This window comes from Agelaius phoeniceus, chromosome 2 (assembly GCF_051311805.1).
Source record: "Agelaius phoeniceus isolate bAgePho1 chromosome 2, bAgePho1.hap1, whole genome shotgun sequence".
Lineage (NCBI taxonomy): Eukaryota > Metazoa > Chordata > Aves > Passeriformes > Icteridae > Agelaius > Agelaius phoeniceus.
In genome coordinates, this window is record NC_135266.1 from 56,777,784 (window position 1) to 56,800,719 (window position 22,936).

Here is a 22,936-nt window from a genome sequence, read left to right on the forward strand (position 1 = left end):
AAAATAATAGAAAAATGCAAAGCTTAACTATCTGACTTGCTTTTTATCCTGTTGAGCAGTAACCTGACCAAACATCTATGTACCAGATATTATGCAGATTTTTGACATCAGAATGTTTTTGTTGTACAGCCAGTATGAAAGATGTTTTATTAGTCTGAAAAGTTAACAAACATGCTTTCAGACATTTCTCTCCAAAGCATTTGCCCTCATACTAATTAGTTGTAATACTCATTCCAAGAACTATAAGTAGGGATGAATCCTGTCTACTTAAATTATATTTATTTCAACACACAAGTCAAGTGTTTTAATTCAAAATGTAAACAATTTATCTCATGTAGCAGGTAAAACATTGAAATTTATTTATCTCTTTGTCTCCCTTTTGTTATGAGGCTTGGAGAAAGCTGCCATTTTAATATTTTCCAGTTTACCGGTAGAACTAGCTCAGTAAAGTTAAAAGGCTGTTAAAAGTAATTTTTTTTTCTTTTCTTTTTTTTTTTTTTTTTTTTAAATAGTATCACTATCATCTGCACACCATTTTCCATGGTGTGGTGCAGATGATAGTACAAGGAGATTCTGGATTTTCCCAAAATATCAGTTAATTTATTTCATATATTATTTCATATATCTCTATGCTCATATTGACTATCTCTCAGTCTCTCATAATAATTAATTCTGTACACATCAGTCTCATATCAATTAATCTCATGCTCATGTACCTTTGAAACATTTGTCCCAAACACCAATAGCAGGGACCAAAAGTCCTGTAGTCTGTGGAGAAATGCTAAATAGCCAGCTTTGCATTTTAACACAATTTGATTGTGAATGCTGAACTGATTTTTTAATGATGAATTTTCCACATTGGTATTCTTATCCCTATATCCTGATAGGACTCTTAGGGAATCTTCTGCCTTCAATCTCATCTTGCAAAAGAAGCATACAATGCAGATTCTGGGCATCTGACTGCAGAGGATACTACCAAAATTTTAAAAAAACCCCCAAATCTATGGATTAAGCATGTCTGCATGACTGTTTCAAAACAGAGGAAAAACATCACACCAACAGAAATAAAAGAACTATTTCTGATTTCTTTTGAATGCTAGTAGAGAATGAACAAAAGCAAAATATTTTAACTTCTGCGATAGATTAGAGTTCACACAATAATTTCCTTGCAAACCAGTGAGTTTTCAAAGACAAAAGAATTTAAAAAAACCCAAAACAATAAAACCTTGTATTGTGCTACAAATATTGAACAGTCAAACACATAATGGAAACAAGCACACAAATAAATGGTGTAAAATAGTGCACATCAAATGCCTGACGTGTTTTTCAGTCTTTGAACAAGAGTAAAAGCAATGTTTTATCTCAGATATTTGAAGCTGAGAAAGGTATCTTGTCTAAACTAACTCCATTTGTACCTATGGCTGTGCATCTCTTTGGCATCAGATACCAAATTAAGCCCACAGACCAAAGAGTTCATTACATTACATTATTAGAAACAGAAGTTTTATTTGGTCAAAGGACTTTTAAAAAAAGCTTAAAAAAAAAACATTTGCACCCAAATTAATGATAACAGTAACATTATCTGGTAGTGAGCATTGTCTCTCAGCTTGTTCAAAGGGATGAAGACAGAAAATTTAGCCAAAGATCTGTTGGAAGAAGCAAATAAATTAAAAAATATAACAGCAAAATGTTGGACCCATTTCTAGCCAGGAAGATAATCATGGGGAGGTTTTAATGCCTGAAGAGGGCCAAGATTAGACTGACAGCAGCCCTGTGGAGCAGAATAAGACCATTTTGTCCTCCACCTGCAGCTTTTTAGCAATCCAATTTTACATAGTGCTTGTAGTCTGATTGCTTATACTTAAAGCAGAAGTCTCCTTCAGGAGAATGGAGAAAATTAATCTGCCTGTTTTGGTTTTTTTCATGGTATTGAAAAAAAAAGTAGTTGTCAGTTGTTTTTACAAGAAGAAGGAAGAAAATAATCCATTTTTCTGCTAAGCTTCTGTTTTAATACAGTGAATAGCATTCATCTTACAAATGATTTTTGGGCCCCAGTGGGATTCCAAGCTCTCAAAAGATTTATGTACACTCTTGTTAGTTTGGTTTAATGATGGATGTAATACAGATGGTATTCTTCACTTATATCATGGGCTATACCTATATAAAGGGCTCTTTCTTTAAACAAAGGTAATAAACCAAGCAGAGATTGAGCTCCTTAACTACTTAACTATTGCCTCAGTACCTCTCATGCTTTTGGATTATTCCAGCAAGTTCTTCCCAAGGAAATTATGACATGAAGGGAGCTTATTCAAATCAGTGCTTGTGTGAGATGGCCCATGTTGCTTGGTCATGAGCTCTTTCTGTTATTTGTCTGAGCACAAGTAATCTGGTGTAATGTCTCTCTCTACCATGTCATTAAAATCTGACTCCTCCTTAAAATGGGATAGCTTCACCTGTATTGCCAGCTGGAAATATCTTATGCCCTGTACCCATGGAAATATTTTATGCTCTGTACCCATGCCAAGGATTGACTGACAGTTTTGCCAGACATGCAGCAGAACTTTTCCAGAAAATATTCCCAGAAAATAAATCATATTGAAAGCCAGTTTTTAAGCATAGTAATTTGCAAAGTTAATTTACAAGGGCCTCCTACTTCATTACACTTTGTGCACTGAAAAGTTAAATATTCCCTCTTGTATTTTGTGCAGTGGGAAAAGTTTTGACCCAATATAGTCTGACAGAGAAGTTTTCAAAATGCATATGTCATCATATATATATATAAATTTTCACTAATTCCATAGAACTCTTACACTCAGGTGAACTTCTGAACTTCCTCTTTCATGTGCATCTCTGCAGAGTAATTTTTAAAATATATGTATCATAATGGCATATTAAATGCTTAGGGTTTGATACATAATTTCAGCTTTGAGCTGTGCTTCATCTGACTTAATTCTAAAATTACTGCTCATTTTAGGTCTATCTGAAGTAAAGAGCAGATTGCAAAATTGCCCATCTTGCTAGTAAGATGTAATCTGTTACAAGGAGGAAGAATGCAGAAGATTTAGAAAAATAAGTCAATTTTATCATTCAGGAATGTAAATCATAGAAGTGTAAGATTCTTTCTGAAACTTCTTAATGATCAGTTACTAAAATAGCCAAACTAAGAATGTCAGCCTTACAGCTGCAGCTTCTTAAAATTGATCAAAGCTAAACCGTGTACTCTACAAAATGATATTCTAATACTCTGCATCCTGCCTATCACCTGCTTCTCTTTGCACAGCAAAATTCGATTACAGATTGAGAAAGCTCTGTGTACACAGCAGTAATTGATTCCTTCTGCCCAGTACTTTCAGTGAGCCACAAAAGTCAGATGAGGTTTCTAAAAATTCATACTTAGAACAAACTGACAACAAACTCTCAAAGAACATCTGATCACACTAGCTCAAGTTTTTCTCTGAAAATATGGTAAGCTTAATCATGCCCATTGATCACCCAGTGATGAGTTAAATATAACTCTACATTGAGAAATAGTGAATTACCCACAACCATACTTCCATAAAATGAACATTTTAACCTCAAGTTACTGGAGTACTTAGCCCCCACTACCTCATTCACAAGTCATCGTCAGAGTCAGAAAATCTTTCTTGAGATATCATGGCTCCAAATTAAGGAATATAAAATATTGTTGTGCTTTATTATATATCGTGGCTGAGGTGATGATAACCCAATAGCTGTAAGGAAGGTTCTCAGCAATCTATCAATAGTATTTCAGTTCTGTTTTATTTCAGAACCCATTGTCACTACTGGTCTATTTTACAGATCCTCTTCTGACAGATCACCTCATGAGACAGCTTAGCACACTGCCTCTTCTTTGGAAAAGATTCTGTAACTTTGGCACTGAAGGTAATAAAATGTGATTTAGCAATGCCTCTAAGTAAGGCTCCTCCACCTTAATCTGAGGATTGTATATGAAGCAGATTTATACTGATGAAATGATTTAGCTCTTTTCTTACTACAGTTCCAAGTATAAATGTATAATCTCTGCAGTGTCAAAATTTAAAAACTTTTAGTTTATATAAAAATGTTTTGTAACCAGCATGAAAGCAATATTTAGTTAATCCAATTGACTTCCCCTGCAGACACTCTGAGAGGAGGCCTTTTTGTTAGAGAGTTCTTGGGGAAAGGACTTCATTAACAAGTGCCAGGGATGAACACCCTTCTCATTGGTAAGGGGAGCAATGTGCTTTGGAACCCAAAAAAAATCCCCCTTGGTTCACTTAAAGAATATGTACACAAAATAGAAATGGAATAAGAAACATCAACTTACTTAAAGTGTAGATATACCTGATAATTACAGATGTTCTGTTCCGAGAAATCATATTTTAATATATTCATACATGCCTAATATAATTCTAAAGTGTTTTGTACATTTCTTTTCAATTATAGACCTTGAAAGTACTCACTCAAAGGCAAATCTTTGTAGTTCTTTTTGTTCATAAAAGTCACTTAAAGAGGGAACTTGAAAACATCATTAACTGCAATTCGTCCTTGATCCTTTCATCCCTTCAGAGCTTATTTAAACTTCAAAGTCTTGACCCATTCAAATGATTTAAACAAGTGCTCTGAAGTTGCTTAAGATACATGACAACCAATAAAATGGCTCATAATGTGATCTTTCTTTATTGTAAAATTTTCTAGAGAAGAATAATGAAGAAAATCTGTAATATTTGAATGAAGTCATGTTAAGATCAATGGTATGGAAGAGCATGACATACTTTAAACATGGAAATACTCTCATAACATTTTAATTTAACCTTATAAGCTGATATTTATCATGTTGAATGCTTTGAATCATGTTTGGACTACTGTGATTTTTTTTTTTACAGCATGATCATATACAAGCACTATCTTCAATGGCCAAAATCATAACATGAGCATGAAAGGCAAAACAGTGACATGGTTCATCATGCCTGGATGAAGTATTTTTGGCTTAATTCTAAGATAAAAAAATATAAGGACCTAATTGTGTAGCCTCACACTGCTGTGTCTTTTACAGTCCATTATTTACTTTAAATTTATTTCATGCTTATTCTATATAGTCTCCCACCATTTTCACTAGCAAAATATGAAAGTAACATAAGGTATTTAAATAAAAACCCCTATATTTTATGATTAATTAGGAGCCTCTGAAATCATATTGAGATGAGAACTTAATTTTCATTGCATTGACATTATTTGATTAATCCTTCTTCATAACCAAAAAAAGCTTAAAAATTGAATCATAGGGTACCTTAGCAACTAAAATTGGCTCCAGTCTAAAATGGTAAAAAAATATTGTCAATAGTTAGGATGGTCTTGGCTGGGATTAGTGAGTTGCTTCCTAATGATCAATATCCATTGGCTTCACAATGGTTCTGGAAGGGAATAAGAACCCTCCCTTCTTGTACAGACTGTTTAAGAGACAGCCACTGTAACCAGCCTTGAGGAGCCAGGAGGCTGCCTGTAAAATACCATTAGTCCCATTTTTCTTCAAGTACTGTAAAAGAGGCTGGGAAGGGATGCAGCATACATTACACGTGGCAATTTGTTTGCATTGGTTTTCTTTTGGGGAGCTCATGAGAACTTGGTGTGCAGAACAAGTGAGTTCCAATGGGGTGAATATGTGGCAGCCTTTGAAAGGGTTCAATAAGCTACTTTTTCCTCAAGCTCATGAGAACTTGGTGTGCAGAACAAGTGAGTTCCAATGGGGTGAATATGTGGCAGCCTTTGAAAGGGTTCAATAAGCTACTTTTTCCTCAGTGTAGACTTGAAGTTCAAATTATTGATGTTAATGTTACGTTACACAATCTCAGTAGTATATGAGAGTGTACTTCCATTAGATGTACATTTTCTATCATTTTATGCCTAAAAACAACATTGCAACCACTCCCTCTTTACTTAAGGGAAGTGCAATTAGTTGTCATTAGTATTGTTGATTATGAGAGACCAAGCTCTAATCATATTCTCGACTAAGAAGAAAAGAAAAGAAACAAACTAGAATGGACAGGTTTTGTCAGCATGAAAACCCCAACTGTGACAAACAGCTACATTCCATCTTCTGTTTAGCCTCATTTCTTTCACAATGATGTAGATTAAAAGCCTCTCAAAAAATTTGCAGGGTCACCCTAAGATGCATCTTTCCCTAGCTCTCATTTTTAATGTAGTTGTTGCATTGGCTAGTGATAATTACACATTTCACTCCTAAATTGTTACAATTATTGAACATTCTAGTTATCTGCTCTGTAATTTAATTTCTTAAAATGTGTGTATAACTGTAGCATTGTGTCATGTGAACTGCTTCATGTGAGCCAATCCTTTAGAATTCTTCCACTAACTTGAGAGGGAACCAGGCTACCACTAACACAGGAGTAGACACAGAGGAGCATAAATCAAAAGCTCTCCATTTCTATACTCCTTTTGAAGCTGTGATAAGGCCCTGGGATCAATAAAAGACCTTGTCAGTGACATATAACTGTGCAAGAAGTTTCTCATGCTCTAGCCTAAACTTGTCAGGTTACTTGCTCAGTCCAGTTGAAGTGTTGTTGCCATCTTTGCAGAGGATGCTGTTGGTTCCTTGTTTTACATTAATACTTAGATCTGAGGCCTTTTTCCTCAGCAGAATATATTTCAGTATCTTATAGCTAACCCATTAGTTGAAAGTACAGAAAAATAAGTCTTCTTTAAAATTATCATAAAAGAGTAGCATGTCATAGTTATAGAGAATGTTTTCTTTGTGTAAATCACTATGCAAAACAGACATTTCTACCATTGTAATGTCTTAATACCGTAGAGCTTAGACAGCATCCTCATTTTTATTTTCTAATACTCTACTGACACCTTCTGGAATACAACACTATTTTTGATTTTACAGCTGACTTGTGAGTGGTAATGATTGAGTCAACTAAAAAAATTCTGATGCTACCACACATCCCAAAACACAAATGTCAACATATCTTTTACATTCTTAGTTTTCACTGATTTTGAAGCATGAAAATCATAAAGGAATCAGGAAAATATAACAAAGTGAACATCTCTAGACTGAGATAATCTAGTTTCAGAGGGAAAAGCAGCCTGTATTGCTGCTGCTAATGTCTATGATAATTGATGCTATTTATAAAAGTTTATCTATTGAAGGCCAGGGATTACAGCAAAATGTCTGATTTGTTTTAAAAATGTGTAGAGGCTAAAATTAGGAGCAGGACATTATTTCAAACTCTATCTCATATGCAGATTTAATTCCTCAGTTCTTTTTATTCCCCATTAATGGAGCTAAAGAGGGAAATCTTCAAGCACATAAAGTTTCAGCACTTGAGTGTGAGTACGACCCAGTTATCCATGACCTCTACATGAAGCCTGCAGGTACAGCACAAGATTTATGAGATATATTCATCCAATGTCTAAAATTACAACAAATACTTATATTTAGATTACTGAATCCCCTTGATGACATATTCAAAGACAGTTTTGAGGACAGCTAGTTCTTTCTCATCCTTAATGACAGAAAAGACAAAAAATCCCTATTGTTTCTTATTTTCAAAAAAATAATAAAAAACATATGTGATTCATAAAGGTAGTATTTCAGGTTCATGTCTTTGATGTAATAGAATAGTAGAATATGTATAATAATAACGCAGTGCAACTATGCTGAGAAATCTTTTTTTGGCCTTTTTTTTCTTTGAAAGAAAGTGTTGTTTGATTCTGAGAATTTTATTTTATGGAGCTTCCTAATTTTTTTTTTAACCCATTATTGTCTCTTTCTGTAGTGTTTAGAAATTCTGAAAGAACAGATTTTCTTTAGAGATATTCAATAAAATAATTGTAATTTAAAAAAAAAACGGTTGTGGACTGATTCATGTGAATACACAGTTTTTTTTTGAAGCAAAGGGGAAAGTCCCTCAGGTTATTTTCTACTATAAATAGTAAATACAACCTTCCAGTCAGAAGGAAGGACAAGCAGAAACAGATATATCACATATATCACATCTGGCTGCACAGCTGGCTTCCAGCAGGGTTTTGGCCTCCATGACCGTTCGGATACTTTTCTAAGTCTGTGGTTTAATGTAAAGAGATGGCACCCACCTATCAAAAATGTGCAATGGCATCTTTTTAATAGGTTAACTAAGTTACAGAAGTGGCTTTTAGCTAGATTGTTTGGGGAGTGTTGTCCAAAGTTTGTGTGAAAAGAACTGGTTCTATCCAAAGCCAAGAAATACTGTGCATATTTCTTTTTCTTAAATAACATGAAATAGCTATGAAGCTCACTCTGTTATTTAGCAGTTTGACAAGATAATTTCACAGTAACTATGAAGTTGCATGCTTGAATCCTTAAAACTGCCACTAAGAAAGGAGTATAGGCACTCCAATATTGCTCCATCAATTTATTTCTGCTTTTCTGAGTTATTTAAACTATGAGATAGCCTAGAATTGATTTCTCTTTTTCTTTTGCAGTGATTATATGTTTTGAAAAATGTTTTATCACTTTTATATTTGAGTGAATTTTTATTAGTTACTAAAGAATATTCTTTACAGAATTTAGTGAAAAAAATTCATGTGACAGATTGTAGTCATCTGCTTTATAATGCCACATAATGCCTTGAAAAAGAACAGAAAAAATGCCAAGGTTAAAAATCAATTTTACCACCAATCTTAGCATGATCAAGTAGGGATGGAAAAAGGTAATAAAGTCTGAAAGTGTAGATTAATTTACATGAAAATACATGCAAAATCTGTAATTTCTGATTTTCTCTATCATAAAGAATGGATAACACATTCAAAGATTTTTTCTCCCTTTGCAACTAGAAAGTCCATTTAATTTAGTCATAGTTTTAGTTTCCTTTGTTGTTTGGCTGTTTTGGGGGATGGGTGGGGTGGGGAGACAGGGGGGTTTCATTGGCTGGTTTGTTTGTATTATTTTCCTCAAAAATATACCCTAAGCTTACCAGATGGTTTATACTCTAAGTAAAATTATTTTGTTGGTTGAAGAGACTGTTCACACTCCTCAGCGCATTTGTCTACAGAGATAATAGTGCTGTGAAGCTTTTTAACTGGAAGTCTAAAAATCCTAGTTTTCCATAAGCTATATTTGACTCTATCTCCCCATCAGATGCAAAGCAGTATTTTCTTGACATGGTAGGCATTTAATTAATAAAGTATTATGAAAACACTGTGCAAGGTAACCAAAAAACATATCCAGTATATTCAGTTATATACAGGTTTATAGCTACTGAAGAAAAAAAGAGTAAAAGCCTTTGAGGCCAATTCCTAGGCAGCATAAAGGCATTTTTCCCCATAACACCTCAAAATTCATTGTTTCCTCATTTTTCAGCCAAAAGAGAACTTCTGAAGTTATTCCATTGCATGAGGATATAAATCCAGTGCTAACCTAAAACTGAACTGTTTCTCTTATTTCCAGGAAAAAGTAGCATGAGACATGTCATGAACATCTATCTCTAATATAAGATCTGGCACCCTCTGCGATGCATCCGAGATCCTCTAAATCCTTTGGATTCATGTGATGAATGTTGGCCTGTTAGCAGTAATGAATCTTTTATCTCTGAACAACTGTCCTATGAAAGCCATTGGCAGAGCTCATTGTCCACAAGATGAGCCAAATATGTCTCTTAGCCAAAGTTTAGACGCCAGTTTCCCAGGCTGGCGGTGCCAAATGCCAGCAATGAGCAGTTGTGCCACTTGATGGAGCCATTATCAAGTTGCCCGCTGAAAGGCTCATCCTGAAAATTAATGCACACAGCTGTAGCTGCCAGGAGAAAAGGAAATCTACTCAATTTTCTAGACATTCAATAACTATTGAGCCTGGCCTGCTTAACAGTGGGTTACATCAGCCTGCCAAACTTGGAATAAATCTTTATACTATTACTATGATAAACTACAATTTCTTTTGCTCTGTGAGAATGGTCTGGGAGCAGACCCTCATCACTGATGGTTTTGTGGTAAGTTTTTTTCCCTCCTTCCTGCTCAACAGCCACATTTTACCCATAATTAGTAGTGGTTTATTTCAAATTAAAACTGGTGGAGTTTCAATTCTTACTTCCTTTACTGAGTATTTTGCTATTTTTTTTTTTTTTTTCTTTCCAGGAAGGAAAATAAACAAACTTCTACATCCTAAAATAAATAAAATGTGTGAAGAGCTCTGGCAGTAGTCTAGGAAAATGCTATCTCTGAATGTACTTGTCAAGTTTCTCATCCTGTTTTTGAAAACCACCTCATTCCCTTAGGACTTGTGAATATCTCAGATAAAGTTGAATGCAAGCAGGTATGTATGGGGTTCTACTTCTTTCTGAAAGGAACACTTAAAACACCAAAACACATTGTGAACATTTGATTAATATTGCCTACAGGCCAATAAATTACTGGTAGTCATTTTCAGGCTTTGTGGAGGGTGATCTAATGAATATAAACAGAGTATGAGTAATTCAAAAATAATGGGAAAATTTTTCATCAGCAGCAGGCTCTTCACATACTCAATTAACAGAGAAAACACCAAAAGACTCATTTCAGTTTGTTTCATGCTTGTAAAACCAATTTTCCACCTTCTCCACTCTAAGGAAATCACTGATTGGAAGCATTTCTTATTTTCAGTTGAAAGTTTGTGCAAAACTCCATCCAAGGCAAATGTTAACTGACAATTTAGACCATGTGTGGTAGGTCAAAACAGAATTACAACATATTCACATTTCTTTCCTCATTCAGGGGTAAGAAATTGGGTGGGAGCATGCTTTCTACTTCCAGACAGTAAGTGCTTTGGGAGGAGAGTGATGAAAGGAAAGAACTCACCAGAGCAGAATAATTGCCTTTCACACAAGTATTGCAATTTCTCTGCCCAAAGGAAAACGCAAGCATGAGCAGAGGGACTTTATATTTAAAGATTCACATAAATAGAAAGCACTGATTTCAAGATGGGACTGCTTCTTCATGTGGTATAAAGCTTTAGGTCGAGTTGAGCTGCACAGTGATTTACACCAAAATAACCCAACAAGTTTAGAGGTGAAAGACTGCTGGATGAGCTATACTTAGCTCTTATAAAAAGATTTCTCATAGTTTTAATAAGTTCTTTTCCCATTTACTCATGCTTTTGTAGCACTTTTTAGAGACCCTTTTTAACAATTCAGGGTTTTAAAAGATTATGAGCAGCTATTTTAACTCCCATTCACCTTATAGGAATGGTGAGCATTCAGTACTTCTCATACTCCAGGTTTCCTATTCCTGCTTCCAGACTGGTAACTCTTAAAGCCCTTGCCAAAGGATTCATTGGCTTTTCTGGCTGCAGCATTCTGATCCTTCATGCTGGACTTGCATGGTTAAAGATTTTGTAATACGGTAGGCTACAGTGTGCAGTGTTTCTCTTCCGTTGATACTTTTTTTTTTTTGGTCAACAGTATGTCTTATTAAACAAAAAATAATTCAAATTCTCAAATGTCTAAACCAGTGGGTACCATGAGTTTTTCTGTGGAACAAGACACGATACACAGATTTCATGACAACTTTCAGGATTTAAAAGAAACTCATTCTGTTGTACAGCCCAATATGCATATTCAGCCAATAGTAATACAACAGTCTCATATCTTGCCCTAGTCTTCTCTCCAGTCTTGAATATTTCCTCTTCCTCCCTCTATCTATCTCTTCCTCCCTCCACCTACCTTCTTCCATAGAAAATGAACTTTCTCATTCTCTTTAAAATGGTGGATTACAGAGTGGTCCTCCTACTCATTTTGTAGATCACTTTGTTAGTTAAGTCTAGATCAGCCTCAGCATATGACCAACATCCACAATGATTTAGTTTGCTGACAACCTGCCTGGATGGGCTGTTTTCCCTGGTTTGATGACATCCTTTACCCAAAGCATTTATTTTGAACAGAAGATTGCCAAAGTTCAGTCCTGCTGCCTTATGGAACACGTGTGTCTCTTTCCTGGAACTGCACCTGAGGCTGAAAGTGGAAAAAAAAAAAAAATAGAGGAAGTAATCAAGCCTCAGGCTCATAATAAAATTTTTAGTTTCACATAATCCCCAGTATCAAACAGAATAGTGAAAGTGTTTGTGCACAGAGTCTGTATGTCATCACAGAATATATCTGGAACCTGTTGGGGGAAAAGCTTCTTCTAAAGCACAAAGTGGGTAACAGACGAAGAGAGATAAAGCCTTGACCATGCGGAATTATTCGCTCATTAAAATGAATGAGAGCTGGAGGCCTATGATCCATCAAAAAAGCAGATTAAATGACAAAATAGCCCATGAGGCATCACAGCAGTGTAGAAATTACCATATTTTGATTCACTGTTTCTTAATTGGAGACAAACTTCTGGAACAGGATTAGCTTGGATTTACATGATGAAAAGCAACCCAGTGTTAATTGTATCAGTTGACTCTCACCATTACACATGATGACAAACAAGAAAATAAAGTTCTTGTTTCTTCATAACATGAATTATTTGGATGGTGCTCATTCCAGAGCTATCAGGACAGGACACTAATTGCACAAAATATCTGTATATCAGCAAAGAATGCCTTTCATCTCAGCAGCACCATCTTCGTTAATAACAAGGAAGCAAGAGAGAAGCCCATTGCCTGTAGGTGTAAGTGTGTGATTTGAAAACAGGATTTTTATTAGTCTCAAGGCATGGCTTTGATAACTGTAAGTAGACAACTGTCAAACCTGGCAGAGAGTACAGAGGTTTAACAGCAGCCCCTGATGCATCAGCTACCGATACTCTGTTTCCAGTAGAAATACAGGAGTCATTGGCATGAAAAACATCATGTCCTATGAAAAGTACAATAGGTCTGTTAAGTATCTTGTTTTGTTTTGTCTTTTTAATGCCAAAAACAAGCTGTTTTTTCTTTTCTGTGGTATCATACTGTTCACAATTTCCTTGGCAGGCAAACACAAGTTAATTTTGGACACAGATGCTTTGTTTGTGCTCCAAGCTCATTCCTATCTCTGTTCTACCCACAGCTATACAGCTTCCCCTTGAGTGTGAGGAGAGATCAAGTGAGTTTGCAAGAGGCCAAGCACACAGTTCATTAATAATTTACAATCTTAATTTCCTAACAAAATTAGGGTTGGATTACTGAATGTATTTTTGTATACACAGGATGCAGCAGTAGCTATGCTTTTTTACAAAAAGAAGTAGCAGTAGGGGGACAGGGAAAGCTGAGCTTTAGGCCATGGTTTTGTGCCCCTTCAAAAGAAAAATCATTCATGTGTTTTTGTCCATATTATTTCCTCACTCAGGCTGCATGTTGCCTCATTTATAGCTTTATCACATTGCTGGCTACCCTACATTATACTACATAATCTTCTTTTTTGAGTGTCTTTAGTTGCAGCAAGGGCAGGATCAGACTCTGAAACCCACCTGACTCAGACCTCAAAACTGCAAACAAATGCAAGCTGTCATCTTTGGAAGAAAAAAATATACTGCAGAGTGCCCAGGCTATACTACAAATACATAAACTGAATTCTATATCTTCCTGCCTCCAATGGGAGATTTTGTCTTAAAGACAATTAAAATGTGCCAATCCTCCACTCTCACAGCGGGGCCAAAATGGTGACCAACCTCTGCAGGCAGGAAAGAGTGCAAAAGCCCAAAAAATCCTGGACCTGCAAAACATCAAAGTCATCACTGCACTGGATGGGCAGAGATCTGCAAAGCAAAGTCTCAAATTCACATTCTTGCCTGAAATGCCTAGAAATTATTTTTGCAAGCATTTCCTGACCTGGACCTGGTTTCATTAGAAAGCTTTTGCCCCTGTTTCTGGCTGAGCAGCTGAGTCAAAATGTGCAATATTTAATTTTACTCATCCAAGTTTGCTGGAATAGTGTCCTCTGTATGTACAAGAGTTAATCCATGCTGTAGGATTCAACAGCTCTGGATAATTTTCTCACTGAAGATACCATCTGTTTTGCTCCTTAATTACATTACTCTCCATATTATATTTTTCCTGTTATAAACAGGTGGAAGAATATTAACTTTTACAGGCACAAGACAAGTATTCAAGCATTTGGCATCCCTTATTTTCCAGTCACCATTTTGACTATTCTAAGAAATTAGTTTGATGATTACAAAAAAAAATTTGACTAATTATGGTATGTATAAGTGGCAAAACAGATGAACATTTTGTTGTCAGCCAAACAGCAAGACAATGTAAACAAATTTTTGTTCCTTTGGCATAATTTTCTGGATTTGATTCCAGTTTTGTGATCATGTAAACCTGCAGAAGCCCCAGGTACCATTCCTATTTATGGGCATTTCAGAACAGAGATCCATCTCTGAAATCTCGTTATCAATATATCAAATCAAGCATAACCACCATAAATGAACTTTGAAAGCTGCATTGATAACCACTCAAAAGAATTTAACACACTGAAGTATATTTGCAGACAAAACATTAGTTATATAGTTTCTATATATTTGATTACAATACTGTGCTTGTTTTTTTCATTCCTTGTAAGAGCATAAAATGTGGGGGTTTTGTAGAATTTGTGAGCCTTTAAAGTACTTAAATAATTTTGGAAACCAACTGCAACTAATTTCTATTAGGTTGGGTTTTTTTCATTTCTGTACATGACTACTCAAAGCAATATTTCAAAAATTGAAACCTTGTTGCTTTTTTCAGCCAAAATTGCTTTCATTACAAATATAAAAATGATTTTTAAAAATAAAAAAAAATTTACAAAATCATATCAACAGGTTTAATGTCTTTTTTTTTTCTAATTTGCCTAGTCTCTTGCAATAAAGCAATATGTTCATATAGGCTAAATTCAAAGCTCTAAAAAATGATGTTATATTCATTCTCTGAAATTAGGCCAAACCTTTCTGAAAGTAAGTCAGCAGTAATTGGTTACCCAAATATCCTCTGAAATTATTAAAATCTTCCCATATATGAATAGATTCTGTTTCCAAGCTGGCCATAGGATGACTGGGTCTGTCTTTACCTTCTCCTCTTTGCTTGCTGTACTTTGCTAGGCAACACCCTTTGTACCACCTCCGAGAGACAGTTGGCCCAGACTTAATGAAGGCTAAAAAGTAAATGATGCATTCTTACTGCCCACTTAACTTGAATAATTGGCTGCCATTGCTTATTTTGCAGTTTTCTGAGGGAAATCTTAGGCTCCAAAAAGTTAAATGAGCTTGAACAAAAGATGGCTAAGCTTTCCTTGCCATTGACTGGCAAGTAACCTACATGATATTAACCTTCTGAAGCTAACTATTCACTCGAAAGGTGCCAGAGATGAGGCATAATTAAAATCAAAATTGTGGATCTGCAGAACAGCTTAAAAAAATCTTCCTCAGAAACTTAAATATTTTACTCTTTTTTGATAGGGAAAGTTGTCTGTTTTAACACAAATTATTTGTTTAACAGAAGGTAGCATAAGCTGTTTGTTTTATTCCCCAAAGATTTCATTCCTGTGTTCTTATAATCAGCTCAGAGTACATCACTATATATGAAAAGTTTGGACTGTCCATTTTCAAGTGCATGCCATCATTTTTATCTAAACTGAACTTAATATGCTATTTTCTTGATGAATATTGAAAGATCCCTTTGCAGTCCTTGCTCCTGCCTTTATTTTCTTGAATGAGTTACTAGTTAAGAAACTTTTTAGAGGACAGACCACAACACAACTCCTGGCCACAGTCCTTTGTTGCTGTGACCTCCTGGCACTGTGAAAAATAAGAATTTATTCCTACCCCTCATTTATTCTCTTCCCAAGAGTTTCCCCTTATTTTGATGGCCTTTCCTTGTCTCCATTACTCGTTGGTGTTTTTAAGGGCCTTTTGGGAAAGAACCTTGAAATATTTTGATCTTTGAAATATTTTCTCCATTAAAACATTTATGAATACAGATTGGAACAGGCAGGGCAAGCAATAGTATAGAGACATTTCAAACACTGCTGTACTCTGAGACATTTCTGCTGAAGGAGGATGTGTCTGTAGCATATCAAGACGCCATTTTGCTGCTTATGACTGGATTTTCTTCCTGAAGGCCCTACCATTTAAACCAGTTTGGTAGGAATCCAGGTCTTCTCAGTGCTAGGATATTGTTAGGGATATACCTGAACATAGGAGCTGATGAAGACTTTATAGTTCAGCAATTTGGAAGTGCTTAAGAAGACAGAGACCTGCCCACAGGACTAGAAACCACACCTTAGATGTCTGTTCAACTAGAAAAACCTCTGAAAGTGCCTGGGCTGGAAAGAAGTATTTATGAGAAGGGGACAACATGGTAGGCAAAAGGGAGATTTACTTTAAAGGCTTAGATTTGGGGTATTTCATGGATGAAATCCGCATTACTTTATTTAGAGATACAGTTCTCTAGATTCTTTTGTGAGTATGTGTATTAGTAGGACTTTACTTTAGAGAGTAGAAGTTGCCAATGTCCTTCAGGAACATCAAGAAAAAGGTAGGAAACATTCTGCTTCAAGCCCTTGGGAGACTCAGGGATCTCTAACAGCCATATAGATAACATTAACCATTTCAACAGTATCTCAAAAAATGATTATTAGTGACAATCTCAAATAAAATATTTGCAATCATAATATTCATACACTTAGAGATCACTTCCTTTGAGCTCTGCTTTTATTTCATGCTAGAAGAGTATGAATATTACATTGTTGATTAATTAAAAATTTTGCTATAGCTTGTTAGAAGAGACATAGAAGTAGACTCTAATGATTTTCTTGAATTTTACCAGGAAAATAAATGTAAGGTAATTGACGCTCTTTGATCGTGACTCAGCTTGATCCTTAACTGAGTATAATCAAAATCTATTTATTTTCCTATCTGAATAGCGTTCATTCACAATAAAACTGTTTCAGTGAATTAAGCTGAGTATTCAAAGTGTTGGCTTTGAATATTGCAAACAACCTAACTTAAATTAGATGGACTTCAAGTCTGAATTGATTTGCTTTGTCCCTGGATGTACAGACAGACTGGGGAATGAGATGCTGGAGAACAACATCATGGAAAGGGACCTGGGGGTCCTGGTCAGTGGCAAGTTGAACACAAGCCAGCAGTGCCCTGGCAGCCAGAAGGGCCAACTCTGGCCTGGGTGCATCAGGCACAGCATGGCCAGCTGGGCAAGGGAGGGGATTGTCCTGCTCTGCTCTGAGCTGGGGCAGGCTCCCCTTGAGAATTTGGGCAGTTTTGGGCACCGCAATGTAAGAAAGATATAAAGCTATTAGAGAGTGTCAAAAGGAAGGCCATAAAAATGGTGAAAGGCCTTGAGGGGATGCTGTATGAAGAGCATCTGATGTCACTTGGTCTCTTCAGCCTGGAGAAGAGGAGACTGAGGGGAGACCTCATTGCAGTTACAAATTCTTCCCAAGGGAAAGAGGAGAGACAGACACTGATCTCTTCTCTGTGATGACCAGTGAGAGAACCCCAGGGAGTGGCCTGAAGTTGTGTCAGGGAAGGTTTAGGTTGGATACTAGGAAAAGGTTTTTGTTCTTCAGCCAGAGGGTGGCTGAGCACTGGAACAGGCTCCCCAGGGAAGTGGTCACAACACCAAGCCTGACAGAATTTAATTTTTGTTTTGACAGCACTCTTGGGCAGATGGTGTGATTCTTGGGTTTAGTCCTGTGCAGGGTCAAGAGTAGGACTTGATGATCCTTGTGGGTCCATTCCAATTCAGGATATTCCGTGATTCTGCCATGTGAAGTCCTTCATTTTTTATGAGGTTTGCTTTGGTTGTTGCTTTATCTAGTTCTGTCTTCTCCTGACTTCTTCCTCATTTGAACAACAGACCTGGGACTAGCTGCATTGAGTGTGGTGTCTGTGTCTTTTTACTTCTGGGCAGGACGTGAAGAGTCTTGGTGTTATCAATATGCCCATAGAAATAGTAGCACTATTACTAGCAAAGTCGCTTTGCTAAGGTACCTTGTAGTAATCAGCTCTTAATAAAATCAAGCTCAAAATACCTTACTATATTGTAACTTTCCTTCTTATGACTGAGAGCAATTCTGAAGTTGTGTAAGCTAGAAAACTAGTTGTGTAAGCTAGACCAATTTCCATTGTTCTTAAACCAGCAATGCTGAACATTTGAGCCCTTGAAAGTTACTGGGAAAACTGTACACCAGACTGATTTATTCTCACAGACATCTGTCTGTAGCTACCACAGTGATCAGCATTCAATCTGTGGTTTGTGTATCAGGAAATGACAGCTCTTTAACAGAAGCCAAAGAAAGCAGCAATGTCAATAACAAGGTTCCATGTTCTGGACTGCATAGCAGTTTGCTGAGTCCTTCTTTTTCCCCTACTTCAGAGAAGACAATAGTTGTTATGATCCCAGGGAGGAGGACGTCTGGGGGAAGAAAAATATGTAATTTGGAGGAAAATTACATACCCTTTCCTTTCTTGCCTTACAGAGCACTCATTTTTTTTTTGTCTCTGGTTGAGCTTAATTTTGTAATGGTTATGTAGTACTCTAGTCAATGCAATTATTTTCAATATGTCCTTCCTTAACAAGGGTGTAAAAAAACCCTTTGCATAAAAAATTATGGCATAGCTTGGTTGATAAAAGTTCAGATGGGAAAATTCATCTCTTCAGTGATGTAGAGCAGTAACCATGCATTAAAATCCCAAACCAAATAAACAAACCACCAAGAAAAAAACAGGTGAATGTTTGTACAAATCATGGAACCAAATCTGATGTTTCAATTTTTTAGGAAGAAAAAGTAATATAAATTCTCAGTAGTATCTCTTGCCCAAGAAAAATTCTCAGAGAAGACAAAGAGGGCAGAAAAACCCCAAATCAACCAACCAAAAAAATCCCACAAAAAAGCCCAAAACAACAACTCAAACTTAATAATATCTTAGAACTAACTGAAGAACAAAAGTTGAGTAAATGGAGATAGCTGAGTAAATACTGCAAGAAATGAAATTGATTGAGAAAGCTGAGAAAACACAAAGATGACTTTGTTTGTTACAAACATGTTCAATTTCTTCCTAGAGTGTAAACTTACATGTTTTTTGCTGTATGTTTGTTCTGTGTAATCTATTACACTTAGAATATACTGGGTAAGTTAGAAGACTGAGATACTCCTCTTTCCTGACGTCATTACTGGCTCCTCTGGGACACACATTTCATTTAGTGAAGCTTCTAAAAAGTTCATGAGAGAAGTTTCCAAAAGCCCAAACTCTTATCCGGTATCTCTGATATTCATTGGAGGACTCTGGATGATCTGATGTGCATCATAAGACAAGGCACATAAATGAAAGGACAAAGTGTAATACTCACTTCTAACAGGGTAATCCTCCCATCCTCCCACCCCAAACTGCTTCCCAGTGTCAGTACCTAAAAAGGAAGAGGGAAACACTGATTTTAGAAAGATAACTCTATGAAATATTCCCGTTCGTTACTTGCTCTTCTAGCAGTTATTAGTCAGCACATAATTGTCAGTATAACTTTAAAGAGAAGCAGAAAGACATAACAAGTTAGGATACAGATTTCAGGTTAGGATACGTGAAATTCTATGCGTGACTTCTCTGAAAAACATTTGTCTAATGTTAGGCCAGACACTTCTCCTTCATATGATCCTTTTGTGGAGAAAGAATCTCTGTACAATAAAAAAAAAGGGAAAAGTGGGTTTTTAAAAAACCCATAAAACTGACTTCAGCTGACTTATAAAGCTGAATCTGAAATGGTAATTTGTAAAACTGGGTTCTTCAAGCACAACCCTAAACGAGCAGAGCACATTGCTATTGAGACTTTACTTTCCCTACCTCTCTAGTCAAACTCCACTTAAATTCAATAATTCTCTTACATCAATTGAAGATTTATTCCAGTAAATAATGTGTTTGCTAGTATACATAGAAAATATTTCTGAGTGGTTTATGTATCTCTCAGTTTGAAATGTTACTGTCTTTTAAATACTGTAATTATTAAAAAATGGAAAACACACTACTTTCTGAGTTTCATTGCTCCTTAGTGGAAAATGAGGTCAAATCCACATGACACAATCCAACATGAAACTTCCCTCTAAGTTTAAGCAGAAAACTTCATCCATATTTTTCTTTCACATTTTGTCATGACATACCAGCTTCTTTAGGAAACCACGAAGGACACAAGGTGGAGCCAAAGATCCTTGAAGAAAACTTTTCATAACTTTTTTAACTGAGAGTTTTTTTGAAAAAGGCAAGTAAGATAAAGCTTCAAATCCCACATTTGAGATAAGTTGTTGAAAGAAGTAGAAGTAGAACCTATCTATTACTGTCTATAATTCAATCATAAGGAAGTCCATATATTAATGAAAAAAATTAAGTTTTCTTTTCTACCTATATTTTGCTTTTAAATAACACATCCAAACTTAATTAGTTCATTTTTTTTTCAAAAGGAATATTCAAAGAAAAAAAAATCCCAACCTGTTTTGAATTTTTTTCCTAAAAAAAAAGCAAAAAACCAAAAAAGCTAGTTCTTTATTCTTATTTCACTAGGTTTTTGATTGACTGACAAAATATTTTACTGTTTGGATTTCTTTGTGTTTGTTTTTTTTGTTTTCTGCAAAATTTTTGATAGGTGGAAGAAACAGAAGTTATAGTCTGGATTACATATACTATTTGGCTTTGTTCACATAAGACACTTTGAAAACTCAAGAGCAAAGTGAGAGGGAAATTAAAGCTACTCTTATTCTAATGTGAGATGATTAATCTTTAATCCTTTGAATTGAGTTGACAAGGATTTTCATTACTGCATTCAGTAAACATATTTTATATCAAGTCATCTACAGTTTCAGTGGCAAGACTCACATCAAACTGTGTTCCATGTCCCTTGAAACTTGAGAATATTTATTTTCCCTTTTTTTCCTGACAGTACACTCAAAGGATGATAATACTGATAGGATGATAATACACTCAAAGACTGATAATATTTCACAGCTGTCATCATCATCTGGTTTCACACACATACACTTGCCTTTACAAAGCAAATGAAAGAGACTGGAAATTAGGGCCACATTCCTACTCCTATTATTATGTCTAGAACTTAGTAGATAAAAAGGACTAGACTTGAAAACGAATCATGTTAGAACCGAAACTGATGAATTCTATATCTCAATTATCTGTTTCCCTATTAGTTTAACAAAACCATTCATACGATTGTACAAAATTACCTTTCCAAGAGCTGAGGTCTTCCCTGAGCAACAGCTTCTATTAACACCTTTGCTTTTGGAGGCTTATCATGCTGCTGCTAAAAGAGAGGCAGGAAGAATTTGCAGCACAGAAAACTAATCTCAATCACAGAAACATTCCCATGCTATTCCCAGATATGTTTAGCTGTTAACATTTAAATGGCCTCCATTAAAAGTGTTGACTTGAAAATTATATACATATTTAACTATATAGAAATATTGACTTTCACATTGATTTTGTGTAAAACAAGCTAGGAATAAAATATTTACTGTTCTTTGCTTTAAATAAAAAGAGAAAAAAATATAGAAAATAAGGAAAGGATCCTGGAGCTGACAGTGGGATAGAACTAAATAAGGAATGCTTTCATCCCCATAACTGCTATCACATGCTTGCACATGATGAATGAAGGTGTCAATCTTCCAGCTGCTTAAAAAAAATCATGTACAAGCAACAAGCGTATTCAAAATCATTGCAAAAATTTCTTGTTACATGCTACTGCTTCTCTGCTTTTCCATTAACAGGCCAATTTCCCTGTAATCCTCTTTCAGAATTAAAAATTAATAAATCCTTTCAGGGTTTGTGTGACTTTCCAAATCTTAAAGATCACTGTCTTCAAAAAAGAGACCTAGTATGGTTCAGGAATGTGAAACCAATAGTAAAAGTAGCTGAAAAAACTGGAAATTTACATTTCATTCTTCCTGTTTCTCCTCTGTTTTTAATTTTTTGTTTACTGAAAATAGAGCTCACTGACTGCTACAGCTTATGTTTTAAACTGTACAGTAGCTCTAAGCATAAAAGAGAACATTCTGATATATAAACAGCTTAAAATTCCAGAACTGAAACACTGAATAGCAGAGCTGCAAACTGCCAGTTGTTTTCAAAGCCATTCCTTTAAGGGGGGTTGGGGGGGGAAACATGAAAGCTGTGTACTTGGCAAAAGAAAAACATACACAAAATGCTGTGGCAGATTGTTGCAGTGAAAATAAATCTGACTTCTCAGCCACATTCAAAGTCAAGCTGCCACAAAATTCTGAAAGGAATCATACAAATCAAGAGCTGTATTAAGCACAGGAGTGTAAAGTAGTTCAAGCATTACAGTCAAGTGAAATCATTCCATTCAGTCTGTAGTGTAGCTTTTAAGTGAAGAAAAGGACAATATATTCCTACAAACTAACTTAATCTGACTGTGCATGACAAAGTAAAAAGATAATAAACACAAATAAAGAAGTATTACTGTTAAATTAATTGACAAAACTACTAAACACAGAAAAAAAATCTGAAAACCAGATTTTACAGGGGCTATTTTAAAAGGAAGGAAAACTAGAAATGCATAGATGGGATCCAAATTTCTTTTTCTCTATACTTAGGCCAACTGAGAACTACTGACCTCTCTGCCTCACCTCTGTGCTGGGTAAGATCATGGAACCTTCTTTACAGCCTTTTAGAAGCTTTGCTATGATTCAAGAGAGCCAGCATGGTTTTATCAAGGTCACGTCCTGCCTGACCAACACAGTGGCCTTCTATGATGGAATGACTGCATCAGTGGATGAGGGAAGGGCTGCAGGAGTCATTTTTCTGTACATCTGTAGAGCCTTTGATATGGTCCCCCACACCAGCCTTCTCTCAAACTGCAGAGAGATGCCTTTGATGGGTGGATAAGAAATTGGTTGGATGGTCACATGCAAAGGGTTATGGTCCATGTCTAGATGGCAACCAGTGACGAGTTGTGTCAGCAGGTCAGGACTGGGACCTGCTCTGT